Source organism: Triturus cristatus, chromosome 5_2 (genome assembly GCF_964204655.1).
Source record: "Triturus cristatus chromosome 5_2, aTriCri1.1, whole genome shotgun sequence".
NCBI lineage: Eukaryota > Metazoa > Chordata > Amphibia > Caudata > Salamandridae > Triturus > Triturus cristatus.
This window is the reverse complement of record NC_140588.1, coordinates 35,050,477-35,067,792: the sequence shown is the minus strand read 5'-3', so window position 1 is coordinate 35,067,792 and position 17,316 is coordinate 35,050,477. Positions and strand designations below refer to the sequence as shown.

General features: G+C 42.6%; 1 protein-coding gene across 1 annotated transcript in view; it reads left to right on the top strand.

Annotated features, from left to right (window-relative positions):
• GALNT4 (polypeptide N-acetylgalactosaminyltransferase 4) overlaps positions 1-17,316 on the top strand; it is a 755,766-nt gene that overhangs the window by 138,645 nt on the left and 599,805 nt on the right. Inside the window, exon 2 of the mRNA XM_085606793.1 lies at positions 430-513. The gene's annotated coding sequence lies outside the window, so the exon portion shown is untranslated. The remainder of the gene's footprint in view (positions 1-429; positions 514-17,316) is intronic.

The window sequence follows — 17,316 nt, the reverse complement described above, 5'->3', positions numbered from 1 at the left end:
TCCTTTGCTGCCATAGTGTGCTGGCTCCAACCCTTGATTAACTGAAGTGGAAACAAGCTTAAATGCTGAAATACCACAGACTAGTAATGTTTATTATGCAGACTATAATATTTAAAAAATGTTCAGGCTTACAAAATATCTCTACACAGGCTTGTGTCAGATTTCTGACTCATCCTATGATCACACGTTATCTTTACAAAAGTAACCTTTTCTTTCTTTCTTCCTCTTCTTTTTTGCATCATTTGATTTCAGTATGCAGTGGAATGGAGAAGAAGTGAATCTGATGTAGTGGTGGTACACCATGGCTGCATCCCTAAAATATATTGTTAGCACACCCTTGGCATATGACGTCATTGCTGAGATTTAATGGAAGGACTCACACCTCTGGTATGTGACTTTTAATCTGTTTTTTTTATATCTTTTAAACAGCACTACAGACCACAGCGGTGAAAAAGTGCTTCGGAAGAAATAACTGAGACAGCAAACAGTCTGGAGGACCTCTCTACAAATAAGGTAAGAAGGAAGAAAGTGGTCGAATAGGTGGGGGCAGAAAACAGATTGTTCAAGAAATGGTGAGTAACAGTAAGATCAGTAACTCCAGTATTTGTGGAAGACATTTTGGAATGAACTTAAAGTTACTTGGTCTGAATCTAGAGTTCCAGATAGCCAAATTACAGTTGTGAGATTCATAGCAAAAGACAGTCATTGTATATTTGTTTTCTTATTAACTTTGGCACACTTCAACAAATCTGCACAAAACATTTTAACAAAAAGTACATCCACTTTGGGTTGTTCGTGGCAAGTTTCCTGCAGATCCATGAGGCAGAGGCCAATAAACAGGGGGGCCCTAAAGATCAAGTTCCCATTTTTTATCCTATAGGTTTTATTGCTTTGCATTCCAGAAAAAAATGACTGAATGGAATTATGGTAGAACTTTACTCAAGGAAGTGCCTTGGTTGGTTTTCTGTAAATCCATTCTGTATTTTTCGAGAAACTGACGTTTGAAAAGGTGCTCAGGTTAGACATGTAGGGAGATATCTAAAATGTTAATTAGTGGATCCTCAGGAGTCCTGATTCACAAAGGTAAACTTAAACTTTTGTGTAAATGTACAATTTTTGGGGATTCACAAACTACTAGTTAATAGTAAGTTTACGGCTGTGAAGATTCCGCAGTCGGCGAAGCACTCCGCACATAAAAAGATAGGGCCTTGTAAGTCTACCTCTGTGACTCAGGCCCTATATACCTAACCTCAGCATGATATACTCATCAGATAATCATGTATGTATGATCGTAGACCACTGCTACAGGTCTACTTGTTGGCTTGTACAAATATAGCTAACTGTGACTCGAAGATGTATGTGGTGAAATTTAGGTATTTTAAAAAGGACAGGCCTATTTTTATGTTCAGAGTTCCCCGCCCCAACTGTGGCGTCTCTGCAACCTTATACTTACTGGTAACCCACATGCTATAACTATGCAGATTACAAACAAATACTTCTTAAACTGGAAAGCCCCAAAGGCATTGGAAACTCAAAAATCTTCAGTTGGTTCCAAGCCCGTTGATCAGTAGATGACATGGAGCTATCTCAAACTACATGCGTCCAGGACTGAAATACTCACATATGGCGATTGGAAAAATTGTGACCCACTCTGTGCTTGGCCTGCCAATTTGGGACCACCTCATAATGTGTCCAAGGAAGTAAGAAACCTTGGAATTACCATGGACTCCAAGCTATCAATGAAATGCCCAAGTGGTTAAGTTAGCAAGATCAAGTTTCATTACTATGAAAACTCTGCAACGCATCTGCTCCCACCTAAGATTTCACCACAAGGTCCAAGCTACTATCTTGTAGTGCCTAAACTTGATTACGCCAATTACTTCTATCACAGATCATCTTTATCAACTATGGAAAGACTACAGTGAATTCAGAACTCTGCTGCCAGACCACTCCAACATGTAAAGCCACAAGCCCACAGCTTCCCTGCCTTGGTACATCTTTCTCTGTTCGAGCAGTCAAGCTATGAAATTCGCCACCGCCAAACATGAAATCTGTAGATAAATATCTTATCTTCTGAAGACTACTCAAGAGTTGACTCTTTCCAGCATGGCCACTCAAAACACAAATGTACGGCACATGCCTGTGTGTACGTAAAATTTGATTATATGTATGTTTTTAGATATTTGCATCTCTTTGTACAAATACACTACTTATGGTTTAAAAATATATATTCTTATAGGTCTGCTTAACTAATATATATATTACTGATCATTAGAATATAATATATATATATATACACACACACACACACACACAATGTGGTTCTCACCGGTGCGCACTACAGCGGGTGCCGAGGTGAGGCTGAACCAGCGGCCTGGATTAATCTATTTTCAAACAAATTTATGCATACTGGCCCTTACTGTCATTCATTCTCACTCACTCTGACTCATTCCTTAACTGACTCTCTCTCACTTTAACTCACACACATAGTCACAGACATGCTCACAGTGCTGGAATGGCACAGGCACCTTCATGCGCGTGTGTCAGCAATCAAACAATGTCACTAGCTGCCTTAGTTAGTTGCTGGACCCAAAGCGGGTCTGCATTCTATTTTTATTAGATCAAGAATGAATAATTATTCAATCTTGATACAAATATAATGGACCACACAACAAGGAGGGTGTAGTGTAGCTGTGGAGCTCTTAAAGGAGAGCAGCCAGTGACACCTATCCATCAAACCAATCTATCCACTCAGTCATCAGTCCTTTCACTTATCCATCTCCTCTTTCATCCATCCATCCATGCAATCATCCATCCATCCTTTCGCTCATCCATCCACCCTTTCACTCCATCTGTCCATCTTTTCACTCCATCATCGTCCCTTAGGCTCATCCATCTAGTCACCCTTTCTCTCAGCCATCCATCCTTTCATCCACCCTCCACCCTTATCTCATCCATCCATCCATTCAGACATCCTTCCATTTACCCTTTCACTCATTCATCCATCCTTTCACTCATTCATCCATCTATCCATCCATCCTTTCACTCGTCCATCCAACCTTTCATCCTGACATCCATCTACCCTGCCTTTCACTCATCCATCATTGTTTCACTTATCCATCCTTACATCCATCCTTTCACTAATCCATCCATACTTTCACTCCATCCATCCATCCATCCGCCCATCAATTAACCATTCCCATCATCCATCTATCCTTTCACTCATTCCACCATCCATCCATCCTTTCAATCATGTTTCATCAACTGATCATTTCATACCATCCCTCTATCCATCCACCCTCCCTTTCACTCATACACCCTCTCTGCTTTTCACTCTTTCATTCTACACCTGTCCTTTCACTCATTCATCCATGCATCTATTCACCCACCCATCCTTCCTTTCATTCGCTTACCCTCCCAAGTTAATTATGAGCCTTTGAATGCTGAGCTGCAGACAGAAGAGGCCCATCAAGAACACCACCCCACTGTAGCTGCTAAAGCGGGGGGAGAAGCTTAACTGCACACTTACCTCTTAGTCCACAAGTGCAATTGTTGTCTACAGCTGTTTACTTCACTCTTTTGGGTCTCTATGGTCAATATAAGGAGCACTCTGTGGGGGACAGCTCATAATGTTGTTTGTTTTTTTAAAGTGAAACCGTATACAGTACTACACATGTGTTACTGCCAGGAGAGCAGTCCCCTGCACCCCTCTTATAGCCTGAACCTCTGTGATGACCAACAAATTGTTGCCACCCACTCTCTCCTTGACTCATCGGCCTGCCCCACCCCCAGCCATTGAAGTGGATGGAGTTTTGTAACTCCTCCGGGGGCCACTGTTTATGCACCCCAAAAGCAACTGGATTACTTGCTTTCAAATTCACCACTCCCTCTCCTGTGATGTCGTTGTAGGTCAAAGAAAACCTCGCCCTGCTGGCATTTGCACAGTAGTACATCTGCAAAGTTCACTAGAGTTCACCCAAGAGTTTCAGCACACTGTGTCAGAGCAGTGATTTATCTTCAGCTGCTCTTCTGTTTATGTCCCTATTCTTGCCTCTCCTCTGAGGGTGGCAGGGCAACACCCCTTTTACCCATGAACACCAGTCGCCCCTGGACACGTGAGAGAATTTGGGAAGGAGTTGCACTCAATTGGAAATCCACGAGGTGGTCAGCTAAGTCTACAGTAAAGCGTAAGTGTACAGTATGGCGTACGTTATAGCTAGCTAGGTAACTATAACTGCTGAATTTCTATGGTTTTGTGCATATAAAATCTGAGCCTAACTATAACGTGCATGTAACCTTTGTTTTTTTCAGCAAATACATATAGAAATACTTTTGTAGAAAAAAAAGTGTGTGTATATATATATATATTCACTGAAAAAACCATAGGTTTCACACATGTTATAGTTAGCGGAAATTTTACTGATAAAAAACCAGTGAAATTCCCCCGTTATAGTTAGTGCAGGCAACTATAACTCACGCGACCGCAATCCTCTGCTGATGCTAATACTGTATTTAGACATTTATTTGCCCATGTCTTCTTCCATACATTTTTAGCTATACATATATTACAAATATTTTTTTTTCATAAAGACACATATGTCATCAGCAGAAGATTGCGGTCACGTGAGTTATAGTTGCCTGCACTAACTATAACGGGGGAATTTCACTGGTTTTTTATCAGTAAAATTTCCGCTAACTATAACATGTGTGAAACCTATGGTTTTTTCAGTGAATTTGCAAGGTTTTTTAAATGCTAATTCCTAACTATAACGTGTGTGAAACCTATGGTTTTTTCAGTGAATTTGTACGGTTTTTTAAATGCTAAGTTACTTTACGCCATTCGTGGCGTGCGCGCCCACTTAACGCAGTTCGTTCCGTGCGCGCACGGTGTGCTTCGCGCACCGTGCGCGCACAGTAAGCACGCGGTGCTTACTGTGCTTACGGTGCTTATAAGCCATGCACAAATGGTGCCCTTCGGGCACCATTTGCACACGGGGTGGAGAGAGTGTGGATAATTTTTTCTTTTATTATTTTTGTTAAAAATATTGTGGTTTTTCACACCACTAATAAGCCATGCACATTTGATGGCCTGCGGCCACCAAAAGCACAGGGGGTGGGGAGAGTGTGGATAGTGTTTTTTTTTTTTACATTTTTTACCGTACGCGTACGGTAAGCGTAATCGGCGAAATTAGCGAAAAAATAAAAATGGCATTTTTGGCCTTGGGGGGTCTTGGGGGACTCCCTCATCATGGCTATGTGTGTGTGAGCTGTCAAAACAGCTCCTTTACATGTGTATTGGTTTTATTTAACAACCTAACTCTCAGTGCGAGAGAGAAAATGGCGGCCGCCGCTTCCTGGTTTCGGCCGATTCGAATGTTTACTAAGATCTAAGAGCCAATCAGAATCGCGCTCGCGCACGCCACCGTACGCGTACGGTAAGCTTACGGTAAGCGTACCGTAAGCTGGCTCAGATATATATATTGATTTAAAGGCTATTTTCTCAGAATCTACTGAACAGATTTACACCAAACCTACAAAAGGCACTTCCTTGACCTGAGGACTACCTCTCTGCCAAATTTCAAGTAATTCTGTTCAGCCGTTCGGGCTGTAGCCCTGTCTAAAGGTCCTATGGAAAAATGCATGGGAAAAACGCGTTTTGGGACCCCCCTTTTATCTCAGCCCCCGCTTGACGAATCCTCCCGAGACTTTCAGGGTAGGAGCGGAGCGTAGCGCCCCACCTATTTTGAGAAATTCGCGAGGATTCGTCGACCGGCGCCAAAGTTATTCAAAATAGAATGTTGCGGATTTCCTATGGAAAAGGGGTCCTAACTATAACTACCTACTGGCGACCGCCAGTAGGTAATATATATATATATATATATATATATATATATATATATTAGTTTTCATGTTATCAAACCCAACCCCTAAACCCCACCCATCCTAAACCCTAAAATCCCCTTGCCACCCAAATACCCTTATCCTCCCTAAACCCTAAAAACACCCCTGCCACCAAATACCCCTACCCACCGTAAATGCTAAAAAGCACGTTCCCCCCAAATACCCTTACCCACCCTAAACCCCAAGAATAGCAAAGCCACCCAATACGCTCACTCAACCCTAAGCTCTAAAAACGCCCCTGAATAAATCTTTAAAAAAAACAAATATATATATATATATATATAAATATATATATATATATATACATTGACACTAGGAAAGGTAAATCAGATGTCCTCACAACAAGGAAGCATTTGTCAGAACGCTGTGTGCACTATAGAGTTCTCTAACTGGGTTGATGATTTCCTGAAAAACATTGCTTAACATTTTACATTTGCTACCTCGAAAGATCCTCAAAATGCAGAAGTCACATTGAACAAGTGTACCTAAAGGGAAATCTGTGTCTGTGTCTGCTTATTGTCAAACATTGAATGACCAGTGTCTTCATATAACAACTACAAGCATTGTTAACACCAATAGGTCTGGCGTTGGCTGCTAGCCTTTTAGCTTAGTCAATTTTTGTTTTGTTCTGCCATGTTTTTTAAAAAACTTTATTGCTTGAATAATGCTGGGCCCTCATTAATAAAAAAAAAACATTTGCTAAAAGCAACATTTGTTTTGGGTCTTGAGAAGCACACACTGCCACAGTCCCTAGCACTGAAGGAAACAGCTTTGCATGTGTGGATGACCTTTTCGTGGAAGGGCGCAGAATGCAGTCACTCACAGTGGCTTTAGCCAATAGCTGTAGTACGCTGACCCCTTGCCCCATACTCCGTGCTTTGCTGGAAAAAAAGAAAAATGTAAATGACACATTGACAAACCAACGAATGAGGAGGCTAGCTGAAAGCCCCTAAAGTAAGTATATTATACATATAACTGTAATAGAAACAAAAAGTATTGCCTCATGCCAGACCTACATATATTGCAAGTGTTGTAACTACCAGTTGCTTGTATACCTAATCCGATAGTGCTTTGTCAGAGATGATTGCACATTGTGGGCCAATGCCACACAAATTACCCATCAAGAATAAGTTTCAAAAAAGTTAATGTTCATCACACATGATGCTTAACACGTTACTTAATAGTGTAGGAAATAGGCATGGAGTAGAATTGCGGAAGAAAGACTCACTGCCTAGCTATCATTCCACGTAAATAGAAATCATGAAAGAAACATTTTGGACTAGGGGCCTTATTTATATGTTGGCCGAGGGAGAACTCTGTCGTAATGGCGACGGAGCTCCCTCCCCTGTGGATGAATTACATACTGGTCAATAGCAACGAGATAGCAATGGGAGTCCAATATCCTGGCAGGGAGCGGAAGTGATGCTGGTGTATAAAAAGGGGAACAAGAGCCTGCCAGCTAACTATAGGCCTATCAGTCTACTTGACTGTCTTTAGAAAGTATTTTACCGAATGGTACTGGTAAAGATCCAACACTGGGTAGAAAGCAATGATATTAGTCCGCTGCAAGCAGGACTCAGACGTCAACAATAGATCAGGTCTTCAGATTTGCTACAATATATTGGAAGGCAGTCTTGATCAGCAAGGGCGACATATATGTTGCCTTTATATAACTTAAATTTGCATTTGAGGTTATGGGCAGTCTTGGAAGAAATGGGGATGCCTCTTGACATATTATCTCTGCTGATCAGACTGCATGAAAATAACTTTTCCCAGATTCAGTAGGGCTCGCAGGGACAATTAACTGATAAGATTCCTATGTCAAAGGGTGTTCGGCAGGGTTGTATATTGGCACCTACTTTATTCTCTTTTTTATGTGTAAATGGCCTGGTACACCACCTTTTAAAAATCAAGACTCTTTGGCAAAGGGTAAGATGCCGCTATCGCTATTTGCTGACAACTCACTTTTGATTTCCAAAACACCTAGCGGATTGCAAAGACTCTTAGTTAGCTTTGACTATTTTTGCATGCAGCGTGGCTTAGAGATAAATGTTAAGAAAACTAAATTATTGGCATTCAACCATTCTAAGAAGTTTAAAGGAAAGCTATCTCTGGACAGGGACTTATTAGAACAGGTGGACTCATTTACATACTCTGGCATCAAGCTTGCACCTAATCTATCCTGGGGCCAGCATATTGATGTTCAACCATATAACATAGGCAGAGAACTGGAGTATTCCTAAAAGAATATTATGCTTCTCACACCAGGCCTGTTGCACCTGCTTTGAAAATCTACGAAGCAAAAGCTTTGGGAGCCTCCATGTATACGACATCACAAGCCTTATAAAATCAGAGAACACATTTATTAGAGAACTGGTCTTGCTTCCAACTAGCACTCCCTTGCAGCCTCTATTTATGGATTTGGGCATGAAAAAGGTAATCCTAAAAGCCCATTTGCGACCCCTCTTATATTGGCATAGGATCTAGGTGACCCCAGAACTGAGGAATTATGCAGCCGCCTTAGAGCAGATAATCAAGTTGGATAAAGCTAATAAAGTTCCTTGGCTGTCCTCAGTGAGGCATCTTTTAAAGGCAATTGGTCTCAGTGACCTAGGCCTCTATCCTGAGGTTGAGAAGATTCCTTCGAAAGATAGGTTGAAAAAATATTACGGGACCCACGACTTCCAGCAGGAAGAACATGTGGTGGTGCAAAGCTGACATGCAACTTTTTTAATTTAAAGTCTACATTTGCTGTAGTGCAGTATTGGGATTTAGTTAATGCTCCTGTTGACAGAAACCTCTACCATCAGTTTAGAGTGGGTACACTCCATGTTTAAGTGTTTACAGCTAAATGGAAAAGTTAATCTAGTGAGGTGTGCCCATTTTTTGTAGGCGAAAAAGAAACCTTCCCGCATGTGTTAGTTTTGTGTTCAGCATACACTAGGTTTCATTCCTTTTGGATTGCACCAGTGTGTAAGTTGCTGGGTACCCATAGCCACATGATTGCCTTAAGAATACTACGTACTGATGAATCTCCCTTGTATATATGTGCAGTTGCAAAATTCTTGGGGTTGATGTGAGCAAAAAGTAGGGCTATCATTCTAGTAGGAGTGTTGCAGGGATTCTGCTCATGCACAGAAATATGCGCAGGAAACCAGGACCTCAGTGAATTGCGGTGTACCAAAAAACTCGCCTCAGTACCCAGAACCCCTATCCGACTATCATCAGTGTCTCATTCGTTCTCCGTATAATCTCGAAGCTACCAATGATTAGACAACCCAGAACAAGCGACTTAGTGTACTCTCAGGAATGGTGGGAATCAGAAACACCTTTTCGTTATTATTCTCATATCAGTCCACAACAAGAGTAATCAGAGACACAGTAAAGTTTAAAATGTTTATTTTTAACTACGTGCTCTAAGGTGCAGTACTTTGGCTAACATAAGCAGACAAATGATTAAAAACAAAACCATCAGCATTGTTACAATACCATGGATAATGAAGGAAGAAATCATATTACAAATGATAGTGGAAAACAACCACCCTCCCTTTGCTAGTAAACTAGTTTTATGAAACTAATAGAAGGTCTCTAGGCTTGAATGGGGAACCCCATACTGTAAATATCAGCTTAGGTGAATCACCTCACAGGATCAGCTCTGCTCTCTGTGTCTGGAAAGGTTTTCTCCAAGTGTCTGAATCATGCATGCAATTGCAATATTAAACGCACCCGAGTTTTGGATATTTGCAGCTGTGTGCATGTTATGTCTAGAGCGTGGGCCGATCAACCTGAATTCAAAAGCATACATTGTTATTTGACCTTGATGGCTTCTGCACACAGTGTTCAGACTAAGGTCGCGGTGCACGTCTAGGGATGTGAACAACAGACCGTTCTCATGTGAAGAAAAAGCAAGCAAGCAGTTTTTCTTGTAATAACAGCTACCTGCAGTGTCGTGTGCAAAAGTGGCAAGATGGCGTTTTACATCTAAAGCGCTTATGCTAACTAGGGGTGGGCGGAATTTGCGAAATCCACTTTTGCAAATTATCGCGAAAATGTTTAAAATTATCGCAAACAAGCGGAAATATCGCGAAGATTCGGAATTTTTTTTTCCGCATGTTCGCGAGATTTTCTGCATGGTTGCGGGTCGCCAACTTACCCATGTGGTTGCTCGCGGGCGCGGCCATCTTGTTTTGAGTTGTCTCGCGGTGCATGATCGCGAGAAGAAAGACGTGATCGCGCGACGCCTGACGTCACTGCGGGCGCGAACTGTTGCGAGACAGCGCAAATGGCTAAAAACAATCCAACATCTCATGGAGAACGCGACCGGATCAAGAAAACTTGTCGGCGAACGCAGGGATTCAGGTAAGGCGATCGCGCGCGCGCGAGAATGTATTATTTTACAGCGCGAGCAAGAAACAAATTATCGCCAAGCTGCGGAAAGCGGAAATTTTGACATTTTCGCGCTCTCCGTGGAACGCGAAAATGTCAAATTATCGCAATTTCCGTGAACGGAACGAAATTTTCGCCCAGGCCTAATGCTAACATAGCAATGTGTGCACATAAAACCCTGTCTTCATTACACCCTCCCTTGATCGGACCACGAACAGATTAGGGAAGCAACGTATGAACGCAGAGTTCAAGTTCGAGCGAGACTGAACCAAGTTCATGTATTGTCAATCCATATAATTAGTTAGTGATAGTTCGAAAAATTTGTTGAAAAAAGGAAAAATTTAAAACATCTCTCAGGGGCGTGACACAGCCCAATGTGGAGTAAAAGGAAAAATTAAACATCTGGATTAGGACGTGCCGAAGGTGGACAACTGCCAATTTAATCCATCAACGTGTAGGCACGATAAGTAGCAACTGCCTCCAAGAGGAAGTCATTATAATGTTCAGTAAAAGATTCAGCCATCCAGTCAAGTAAAGTAAATGAACATACATGTTCTTCGATAACCGGAGCCTCTAGCACAATCAGAGGATAACTTGCGTGTTCTTCAAGATAACTTCTCGCCAAGAAGTCATATGCTGCCGCATATATATCCCAATTCCCTAGGACTCCATGTGCCGCTCCACAGGCCATAATCCAGATGCCAGAACAGTCCAACTCATGAGCCACTAAGGGACTCATTAGTCGATCATAATCCGGGGCAGAAGACACCGTGTTCGACAGGCACAAATCCAGAGCCCATTTGAATGGACAATCTAGGCAATGGAAAACAGGGAGGACGCAAGTAAAGTAAGAGAACTGGAAGGATAATCCTTAGGCTACACTTAAAGTGGCCAGTGGTAATTTTCCATAGTATTCAAGCATCTGGTTACGCAGTTGAAGCAGCCGGGGCAGGCTGTCTTGTGATACAGATCGTCCAGCCATTGCGAATCAAGCAAACCAACAGGAGCACGCCAGCAGTCAGGGCGAGAATCAATTGTAGCCCGCCGAAGACGCTGGAATAAATAGAATGAAAAAATGCCGGTATCGCACCAAATATTGTCTGGAAGGACGTCACGAGGCCAGAGCCCACAACTTTATAAAAATGCACCAAGCCAGTTGTTGGCGAGGCATCTAATATAGTATGAATCAGAGCACCAAAATGAAGGGGGAGATCAATATTTAAAAGCGCATGCACCTCGGTGCGGGTGTTTGCCACGTGAAGGACGAATGTTTCACGGGAGGAAGTCAGAGCGACTTCTTTTTGAGACAATAGAGCCCTTATTCTGCTCATCTTGTTGAACTCTGCTTTCAAGGTAGGGATGGAAGGCCAGATGGATACATCCAGTCTCCCATGCGGGGGCGGGAACAGGACATTTTTACAACAGACTATGTGTTGTGAGACAGTTACAATGTGCGGAATCCCCACTAGCATACCGCAGCATGCCTCATTATTTAAAAGCAAATAACTACTGTTAGCCAATAATGTAAAAGTGGGTGTAATTGCTGTCACAGGATTTCCCTTCAGAATGCAAGCTAAATTCGGTGCCTGACGTTGCAGGCGCCATGCAATTGGATGTTCCTACAGACTACTGAGTGATCAGATGTGGAAGTGCATTCCTCTCCTTTTAAATCAACTTCTTTACCCTGTCTCAGGCACCTGTATGTAAATGGGAGTGACCAAACTTCATGCAGGAAAGCAGTACCCAATGGTTCGTATCTGCCTAGGGCATAATGTTTCATACATGAACTGAACTTAAAGAAAATGGTAAGGTGATTAAACCGTGGATAAGCCACACAGCTGAGTTCGATTCGACCACAGAGAAAGGTAAAGGTTCCAACTTTTCAATATGCAGTAATGAGTATGTTGCATCCTTCATGGACATGAACTATTGTTTATCAGTCAGATTAAACGGCAGGAATAAAGATGATGTGTTCATGTAGTCCCAGGGAACATTCCCAGCCTTCAATGTTTGTAAAGTCCATGCAAACTGCATTATAGAACGCAACTGATTTTGACCATGGTATAAAACAGACATATCATCCTGTACAAGATCCACAACAGATGAAACTATATTATCTAATGTGTAAATTCTGGAAGAAAGGGTGTTAATGCTATTATCGATGACAGCTAGCACCTTTTCTAAATTGGCTTGATCAATAGCCCTTAATCTGGAAGCAGCTTCAATTTGAGATAATTTCCAAACTTCGTTGTAAACAGCATACACCCATCTTTTGGACCTGCACTCACAGGGCCCTTAATAAAATAATTCATATCTACTTTGTCATTTAATTTGGATAAATGAAGTTTAACAGATGTCAAGGTGGAATGTTGCAGCCAGGTCTGACATAACTTCCCTACATAATAGGTAGTAACAGAATGGGAAGATTCAAATCGGGGGTCCACCCTAACCTGTGTATAGCCGGGGTACAGACCCAGAAAACGATGTTGACAGGAATCTGAACTTTTCTGCCATATTAACCATCCTTCAGGATCTAAGTTGGAAATGTTGAAGGATGTATTAGTAATAAATGACTGCAAAGTATCAAGGGACAGATCTATGTGATTATCCCATTTTGGATAAGCGCCCAGATCAGGAATAGTAGGGGAATTCCTTTTTTTAGAAGTAGCCAATCCAAAGCAGGTGGTCTGAAAAATGGTAGAATTCAAAAACAGCATGTGGTTCGGAATAAGGCATGCACGATGTAGTGCCTCGTTGCCTTGTACCTGCCAAGCTTTAGAACCCCAAACAGATTTAAGATCAATAGTATCTTTCCACAGCTCATAGCCCCCTATAGCTAACTCATCCATAAAGGATTTCGAATACAATAATTTGGTGTGGGCCTGTCTGACTTTGGAAGCTGACTCAGCAGCCAATTTAAAATAAAAGGCTTCAGGTTTAGATACGCTGAAGTCAGTAAAATATGTACATTTGCTCAATAGAGTTTTGGAGCTGCCTTCAATTGGTGCTGGACAATGTTCCCATTGTGTATAATTGACAAAATTTCTAAATGTATTTGCTTTATGCAGGAAATGATTGCCATGGTGTTGGTAGCAAAACAACTCTCCGTAGTTTGCTGTGTCTAAATATAAATCTTCAGCATCCAAAGCAGCATAATATTTCAAATCAGAAAAAAGAGCCTCTATGGCTTGGACATCCCAATCATCAGAGCAAATGTTTTGTTTCACAACATACCCCATCGAAACACAAAGTACATTGGGGACATTAATCACCTCTGTGGGACCATGAATTTGAAATTTAACAGCATCCCATACATCTAACACAGGCCAGGCAGTAATATTCACAAAAGTCTGGTCCCTCTTCATGATGTGTGATGAGGAGTGAGGAGCCAAAGTTCCATCAATTAATCTAATTGTAGATCTTTCAGTGAGATAGTGTCCATTTACTAGACGAAAAAATACAACCACAAATCCAATGGACATAAACAAAAAAATAGTTATGAGCACCAGCCAAATGTAAGTCCAAGGGGGAATTAAAAAAATGTTTTTTAAACCAAGCCGCAAAAATAGACATTTTCGATGGGGCATTGGAAGTCATAGTGTTAGTGTCAAATGAAAAACGTGACTGGTCAACTACACTTGAATGTAAACCAGGCAACGACACATCTGTGGGATAAGTATACTCCGTATCTTCAACTGGACCACCAGCCGGTGGAGGCAATAAAGAATTAGTAACTGTATGCATCTCGATAGCAATGTCAGGCCTGTTGGTATTTGCCGGAGCCAAAACAGAATTTCTCAGCATTGCTGGACAAGAGACCGCTGGAGTCATACTAAGAAGAATCGGCCACTCATTGTAGTTTGACATTGTCAATGGAGATGTACCTGTTATCCTTGCGACCAGGAAGTGGAGGTAAAATGTCTGTTTTTGTACACTGCACGCCAAGTACTGGAACCGGTGCACGATAAGAGGGGCCGAACTCCTTCTTGTTCTCCACCTTCTCACGCACCAGGTCACCAACTCGAGGTAGCCAGCCAACTACCGGAATCTGAAGCGCAGCATCAGTTGTGGAGGGCAAGTGTTCTTTGCAAGACTGTCTCTGGTCTCTTGTAGATTCTGTAAGACACCAGAGTGATCATCTACGTCAAAGGGTGCGGCCGACGCCACCATGTGTAGACCATCAAGCTCCGGGACAAACATCTTTATGCCAAAGAGCATTTCGTATGGGGTCCGCCCACCCAGAGACCTTCTAGGGAGATTATTAAGTGCACGTTGAACGCTATACAAATGGGCCAACCAGTTCCTGCCAGTACCTAAAACCCGAGCTGTCAGGGATTGCTTTAAGTCACGGTTCATTCACTCCACAACACTATTGCCCTCAGGCCGGTATGGAGACGAAAATTTGACTTGGACCCCCAAAGATCTCATGGCATCTTTGTACGCCTTAGAGGCGAACGCAGGACCTTGGTCAGAATGAAGGGTACCATGTGCAAAATTTCCCACAAAGACTCGCAAATCCCTGATGACAGTTCGAGCATCAGCACTCCGTTGTGGCCACACCCAAGGAAAACGTGTGCACGAATTCACTGCAACTAAGATGTACTTATACGCAGTATCAGAGGAGAAAGGACCGTAGTGATCTAAATAAACACACCCAAGTGGTTTATTAGATATGTACAACTGTGTTTGAGGTGGGCGCGCAGCACTCGAAGGCTTTATCTGCTGGCAAATGTCACAATTAGGAACATGAGCACGAGTCTGTTTATACAATCCGCGCCACCAGTAACGTTGTTGTAGGATAGTAACAGTCGCGGAAACGCCGGCATGGGCAGAAACCATACCTTCGTGAACTGCTGTTATCAAGGAAAGTCTGCAGTCCGCGTTGGGAATCAATCTGTCACCAACGTCGTTAATTCTCACATAGGGAACTTTATCAGGACTTAAATGATAAGAGCATTTAGAAGGTGAACCCCGAGGGTAATTATCACCCTTCTCTGTCGCAGCAATAGCTGCCAAGATGTCATCATCAATCTTACTTTTGGATTTTGTAACTGCTGCTACTAGGTATTTTGCCACTGCTGTTTTCGCTGCTTCGTCAGCTAAGCTGTTTCCGACAGCGTGGACACCTACTGGCTGGTGCCCAAGAGTATGAATTACATTCACGAGCGGCAGACGTTGTTTAAGGCCTGCGACTCGAACCCAAAGCATTTTATGCTTGATTGTGCTACCTTTGGAATCACGATACTCATTTTGAGACCAAAAGAATAAATTGGCGTTGAAAGAATGAACACAGTAAAAAGAGTCACTCACTATAAGAGTAGTAACTCGAGGGTTCGCAAACTCCAGTGCAAGCACCAGAGCACGTAACTCTGCCAACTGGGCGGTACAGTCACCCAATGTCTGCGTGTGCACGACATCAGATTTGAATTCACCATTCACGAAAGTACCAGCCGCTATTGCGCAGGCTGCCGAATAAGCAAGCTTAGATTCCGTCGCCGGTTGCACCGAACCGTCAGTGTAAATGATACAATGGTAATCCGCAAGCGGGCGCAAGGACAGAGGAGCTGGATGAACAAATTCATACTGCAAGTACTCCTAAGTCTGCAATGAGGCATCAAAGATGTAAGTGACTTCCAGTGATGTCAAAGAAGTGGCCCATTGTATCCAACGTGGATGCAAAGCTTTAGAATCTAGGGCAGGATATGGTGTAACAACGAACATGTGTTTCCCTTGCGACAGCGCTCTCTCCTTCTGAATCGCCATCTGCACTGCCGTCAAAACTTTTTTGACAATGGAAAAGCGCATTTCAGCCGATGTGTACAAGTGCGATTTGTAAGCAATGGGGACTGTGTCGCCCTCATTGAACGTTAAGTACGTGAAACCCACTGTGCCAGGCACAATTCTTATTACCAGGTTAGTGTGGTTATCACATGTCAGTAAGTATTTCACAGCAAGAAGATCAGCCTGCAAAGATTGCAGGATAGCTGAATGTTCTGGCAATCAGCTCGATTTGGAAAAAGTAGGTTGTACCAAGGCATATAGCGGCTTGATACGCTGGGCATAATTGAGAATGTAAGTACGCCCGAAATTAAAGAAAAACCAGCAAAGATTGTAGTTTTTTCAGAGTTGTTGGAGCACGCAAACATGCACACTTCTCCAGGAAGTGAGGTGCTAAACCTCGTCCTTCTTTGTTGAGTTCATAGCCCAAAAACAACACTGTATACTCTGCAATGTGTAACTTTGCAAAGTTGAATTTGTAACCGAAGTCCGCAAACATGACAATGATGCAGTCAACGCGACACAGATGCCGCCATAATTCGTCGACTGTGAGATAGATATCATGAACATAGGAGTATGCATAAGGGTCAATGCTCTCTAACAGAGAGACTGCACGAGCGGCAAAGACACCTGGACTTTTTTTATACCCCATGGCTAATCTTTTAAACTGTTTTTGTTTGCCGCCAGAAGTAAAGGCTATCCATTGACTACTAATAGAGGACAGATTATGGCTATAAAAGCCATTGGAGATGTCAAGTGTGGTCTTAAACCTTTTTCTCATGAGACTATCCACAAGGGCAGAACTGTGGGTATTCTGTACCGTGCACGTCCGAAAAATGAGAGTTCAAATGCCGGTAATCCAAAACTAGGCGGTACGACCCATCAGGTTTGGTTACAGTAAAAAGAGGATTATTCATGGGTGACACACATGTTTCAATTACACCTTGATATTCCAATTGTTCAAGGATTTCTGCGTCGTGAGATCTATCTTCGCGGCGCATGGGATATTGGGGTTGTGGCTGGGGCATAGATCGTAATGGAATGTCATGGCTTGGCGACAACTTATCCCACCCAACCTGAGTACGCTACAACGCCGGAGCAAGTACCTGAGCCCACTCTTCTGCAAAGTTCTGAGCTTGCTCCTTTGGCACAGTGTGTGCAAAAGATGGAAGGATTACCTCCTCCCCTCTGGGAGCTGCCAAAACGAAAGCTGGGGGCCAGTCAGCCTCTGCTAACAGAATGTCATATGTA